Source organism: Herpailurus yagouaroundi, unplaced genomic scaffold (assembly GCF_014898765.1).
Source record: "Herpailurus yagouaroundi ecotype Mexico unplaced genomic scaffold, PumYag 160, whole genome shotgun sequence".
In the NCBI taxonomy this organism is placed as follows: domain Eukaryota; kingdom Metazoa; phylum Chordata; class Mammalia; order Carnivora; family Felidae; genus Herpailurus; species Herpailurus yagouaroundi.
Window position 1 is genome coordinate 50490866 of NW_024412401.1, and position 6038 is coordinate 50496903.

The window sequence follows — 6038 nt, forward strand, 5'->3', positions numbered from 1 at the left end:
TGTGGGATCGAGCCCCGCATCAGGCTCTGCGCTGACAGCCCAGAGCCTGGAGCCTGCTTCAGATTCTATGTGGCCCTCTCTCTCTGCCCCTCCCCTCCTTGTTCTCTGTCTCTGTCTCTCTCTCTCTCTCAAAATTAAATAAGCATTAAAAACAAAAAAAATACAGAGAGCCTGGAGTCCCAAGACCACCTGTGGCTCTGTATTTGTGTTCTGGCAGTTGCCCTGAGTTGCCTTTCTTCTGGAAGGCAATAGAGGGCACTAGGGTCGATTCCGGGTTTTCAGGCTGAGAGTGCATACACTGCCCAAAACTCCAAAGACGTTTGTATTTTGGACCAATCATAAGGCACCCAAGGAGGACGCTGGGAAGGTAAGCATCATCTGGATCCATTTCCTCTTATATGGGGTCAGCTCTACCGGGTGTCATGGCAAGCAGAGACCTCGAGGGGGCAGTGTGTATCCAGAGATGCTCCCAACCGCGTGGGAGGCAATCCCTGGGAGAACCTTGCTGGGGAAAGTCCAGGCCAGCAGAGCTGCTGGCTGCAGACCAGATCTTCAAAGCACCCACATGGAAGTGGGGTTCTCTCTGGCAGCACCTTACCCAGGAATCTGAAGCGATCCCCACCCCCACCACAGGTGGTAAGGAGCCAGATGGTTGTGAGATGCGGATAGTGACAGGTGCCATTGCTGGGGGTGTGCCCCCTTGGCAGCCAAGGGTAAGTCTTACACACACCTGATTTGATCACATCTAATGTAAACCTTAGTCAAAAATATTATTCACGGGGCACCTATGACATTAACGCGACACAGCCTGCATTCTCATCCTCCTTGGGGACCGAAAGAGGCTATTTCTGGACAGTACATCCCCATGGAGGCAGTGTCACCAAATAGCACCCCACTTGAGCTTTGCTCAGAAGAGGATACTTCAGGGGGAGGGGAGACACGGGAAGAAGGCCAGAGGCCCAGAGCCCCAGTGTGATGGGAGAAGGGTGCCCGTGGGGCCCCCCACCCTGATGTCCTAAAGGCATTGTGATGAAAGTTCTAAGTCAGGTGGAGGGGGACTGAGAAACGAGGTGAAAGGTGACAACCACACACTCAAACCAGTCACAAGCCGGAAGTTTCCCCAGAGGAGGGTTTGATGGTGGTGGTAACAACCAACCTTTACGAAACACACTTGTTGGTCGAGCAGGGAGACACGCATGTCACAGGCGCTGTCCCATCGGCACCTCCCAGCCGTGGAGCATGTGAGGTGGAGTCTCCTCATTTCCAAACTGCAGCTCAAGGGGTGGAGTGATTTGCTCAAGGTCACAGGTCCAGTAAGGACTGAACTGTTCGTTGGACTCCAGGCCCTGGCCCACAGGGTGCAATCCTGCCTCCCCAGCAGAGGCCCAGCCTCCCACGAGTCTCTTACCCAATGTCATGCACTGATTAAAGGAGTTAGAACTTGAACCTAGAACTCTCTGAGCCCTTAAGCCCAAGGTCTTAACCACAAATCTCTGCTGTGCTTCTTATAAGTTGTATCTGCCCAAGCCCTGCCCTAGAGGCCAGGCCAGTGGCCAGAAATGAACAGCCTCAGCCTTGGCCCCTCTCTCCTATTTCCTCTGAACCAGAGGCTTTGCTCCCTTCCCAGTGACCCTCTCATCCCTAACATCAGGACAGGAGCAGAGCCCCTCCTGACCTTCAGCTTCCTCAGCCCTTGTGTTCATCCCAGAATCCCAAAGGATCCCAGCTGGAATACCCATCACAGCAGCTAACACGGGGATAACGTGCTCTGTGCCAGCCCCCAGGCCTTGTGCTCAGCATAACTATTACATGTGTTTGCACGTATTCCTGATGGTGGCCCTAAGAGGTACATAATTATCTCCATTTTCCAGATGAGGCAAATGAAACTCAGAGAGGTTAAGTCACTTTCCCAAGGTAACACAGCTAAGAAGCAGACTCAGAGGTTGAAGTTTCCAAAGACATGCTCTTTAAAAACCAGGTAATAATTTCCAAACCCCTGATTATCACAATTATCTGAAAGGGCTTTTAAAAATAAAGATTTGGGGGCGCCTGGGTGGCTCAGTTGGATAGGGATCTGACTTCGGCTCAGGTCATGATCTCACGGTTTGTGGGTTTGAGCCCCACATCTGCCTCTGTGCTGACAGCTCAGAGCCTGGGTCCTGCTTCCGATTCTTGTATCCCTCTCCCTCACTCTCTCTCTCTCTCTCTCTCTCTCTCTCTGCCCCTCTCCCACTCATACTCTGTCTCTCTCAAAAATAAATAAACATTAAAAAAAATTAAAAAATAAATAAAGATTTGGGTCCCTAACTCCACCCTAGGGATTCTGATTTTGTAGGCCTGGGGCAGGCCTATATTTTTTGAACAGGCTCCCCAGCTGTTCTTGATATGTGACCTCTCGGGTGAGTGTTCCTTGGTGGTTGGTGAAATTGCTTCTAACCACAGTAATAACGTCCGACCAAATCCTGCCTCCAAACCAGCCATTTTCAAACCCACCTACAGAGTCCCTGGACCCGAAGAGCCAGCTCCAGATCAAACTCAGGTGGGGTTTTATCTGGCTTCTCTTCAGCGCCTGCTCACAGGTCCTGGTGTTTATTAGCTCTGCGACTTGCCTGGAGCCGACCTGCGGCCGCACCCTCCACCCTGGCACCAGTGGACCTGCCCAGCTGGTTTGCCAGGGAGCAGCTCGGCCTATCTGGCCATCTTGGGGCTCTTTTCGCTTCTGACTGATCAGAGGCTCAGGAAGTACCTGTGGGGCTTGGGAGCAGGGACCACGTGGAAAAGAGTGCAGGGTAGGGAGTCACTTTGACCACGAGCCCCCACCCCTGCCCCCAGACAGCCTCACCACCCCACCAGTCACCCCCTGGCCACCCACCTGATGCCTGTCTCTCTCAGTCAACCTCTACTGCCCCCTGACAGGAACTTCTTTGGTGTGACTCATGTAGGTCCCTCCTGCTATCCAGCCCATCTCCGGAGTCCCACGCTTCCTGCTAAGTGCTTGAAGGAATGGGTTAGTTAGGGACCACAGGATATTGCAGAAGAGATCAAGGTGTGGATGATATGGCGGTGGAAATAGTTTTTTGTCAGGTTTCTAATCTGTGGCCAGAGAAAGTTCAGCGGGCCGTGCCACGTATAGACAGATGCAGGAGGGTGGGTGGGTTGGCACAGACTTCACCAGGGCTTAGTTTCCTCATCTACAGTGTAGGTAAAATAAAACCTGCTGTGGCCACTTTGCAGATGATCACAGGTGTAAAGGCGGAGTTAATGATTCTAAAGATATAGGTCATTTTGTCAGCTTATTATTATGACGATGCGTTTGTGTGTTCTAAGCATACTCCTGGCCCCCAAGGAGTGCAAGGGCCTTATAACTTCAAGTGGGACCTTTACTAAGCCTGCCTCCAAACCAGCCCTTCCAGGAAAGTCTTGGGGGGGGTGCTGGGAAGGAAGGAGTAAGAGAGGGGGCACCTAGGAGAGAAGGTAGAAGGGGAGGGGGCTGAGGAGCCTATAAAAGTAAAATTCTTAGCTTGAAAGCTGTGGTTATCTGGGCATTCATTCGTTTCTTCGTTCATTCAATAAGTATTATTTCAAGCACTGCTCTAAACTCTGGGGGTGCCACAGTGAGGAAAAAAATAAATACCCGGCCCTTGTGGAGCTTACATTCAAAGGTGGAGGAGAAGACAATAAAGCGAATAAAAATAAATAAATAAATCGGTCTTCAGATGGTGATAAGTGCCAGGGAGAAAAATAAATCAGGGAAAAAGAGATCGGAGCTGAAGCTTATAATATTTGGGCCTCCTTCCCCTCCTCCCCCAAATACATATTGAATGAATTGAAAATACAGGTCCTGGGCCCAGGAAGGGGCCTGTTCTGGGGCAGGTTTAAGCAGGGCGGGAAGGGATTAGGGGAGTTGAGACCCACAGGAGGCGAGGGAGGGGCCCCTGTGGACACCTGCAGGGAATAGCAAGGAGAAAAGGCCCTGAGGCAAAAGTGTTTGAGGAACAGTGTAGAAGCAAGCTTGGATCTCAGCGGGGCAAACAATGGAAATGAGTTGGGGGGTGGGGGAGCAGAGAGTGAGGACCTTCCAAGCCACTGTAAGGACTTTGGCTTCTATCCTAGGTGAGAAGGAAAGAGCTTGCAACAGAAAAGTAGCAAGACTAACTTGCATTTTATAAGAATCCCTCTGCCCACTAGGTGGAGGGAGTCACAAGGGTGAACGGTGATGATCAGTAGTCAGATTCTGGAAACAACGATATTTTGGGGGCAGAGCCAGCAGCATTTGCTAATGGATGAAGTATGGGGTGTGTGGGAAAGGGGGCCTGCCGGGATCTGGGCGGAAGTCATTGGAAGGGTGGAGTCGCGTTCCCTGGAATGAGGAAGTCTGGGAAGATAAGGAGCTAGGTTGGGGTTCTTCGAGGTTTGAGACTCGCCACCTCATCATCCAAGTGGGAATACTAGGCGACAGGTATTTAGGAACAGAGCTCACAGGGAGGGTCAGGTGAAATGTAGAGATGGGGGCGCTGACCGTCTGACATTCCCTGGTTTAGACAGCCATGCGATTGCTCACTGACATCACCTAGGAGAAGGAACCAGGAAGGGAGGAGACCACGGGAACCACGGGAAGAGAATTGGGGACAGTCACCAGAGACAGCCTTTCCAAGAGTTGTGCTCTTAAAGGTGGTAGAGAAATGAAATTACTGGAGAGAGCCATGAAGTCAGGAAGGAGTTAATGTTTCTTTTCCCGGTTGGGCTTTTTGGGGGGGAGGGGGGAAATAGACACAAAATTGACTGTTTTAACCCTTTTTAAGTGTAGTTCAGTGGCCTATGTACACTCACAACGCTGTGCAACCACTACCACCGTCCATGTCGATAGCTCTTCTCCTCTTGCAAAACTGAAACTCTGTCCCCGTTAAACAGATTCCCCAACACGCCCACCATTCTACTCTCTGTGTCTATGAACTCAATGACTCTAGGGACCTCGAACAACCAGAATCATGCAGTATCTGTCTTCTCGCAATGGGTTTATTTCACCCACCATGAGGCCCTCGAGTTTCACTCATGTTATAGCAGGTGCCAGAATCTCCTTCCTTTCTAACACTTGAATAATATTCTATTGTACGGACAGACCACGTTTTATTTCTGCATTTATCCTTCCGTGGACAAATGCATTGTTTCCCTTTTGTCTACTGTGAATGCCACTGTGCACGTGGGTGTGCAAGTATCTTTTTGAGTCTTTGTCTTCCGTTCTTTCGGCTGTATGTCCAGAAGTGGAACTGTGGGATCATACTGTCAGTCTATGTTTATTTCTTTATTATTTTTTGAAAAAAATTTTTTAAAGTTTCTTTATTTTGGAGAGAGAGAGAGACAGAGTGTGAGCTGGCGAGGGGCAGAGAGAGAGGGAGACACAGAATCCAAAGCAGACTCCAGGCTCTGAGCGGTCAGCACAGAACCTGACGCGGGGCTCAGACTCACAGACTGTGAGATCATGACCTGAATTGAAGTCGGACACTTAACTGACTGAGCCACCCAGGCACCCCAGCTCTGTTTTATCATTTGAGGAACTGCCATGCTGTTTTCTGCTTGTTTGCTTTTTAAGTTTTTTTTAATTTACTTAAGTAATCTCTACACCTATCATGGGGTTTGAACTCACCACCCCAAGATCAAGAGTTGCACATTCTTCTCACTAAGCCAGCCAGGTGTCCCACTGCTTGTTTGTTTTTAAGACAGGAAATACAGCAGCATGTTTGTATGCTGATGAAAGGGATCAAATAGGGGGACCTGGGTGGCTCAGTAGGTTGAGTGTCCGACTCTTGGTTTCAGCTCAGGTCATGATCTCACAGGCATGAGATCGAGCCTCACATTGGGTGCTGTGCTGGGCGTGGAGCCTGCTTAAGATTCTCTCTCTTCCTCACCCTCTGCCCCTCATCTCTCCCTCTCTTTCTCTCTCTTAGAAAGGGAAGGGAAGGGAAGGGAAGGGGAGGGGAGGGGAGGAAAGAAAAGGGAAGGGAAGGGAAGGGAAGGGAAGGGAAGGGAAGGGAAGGGAA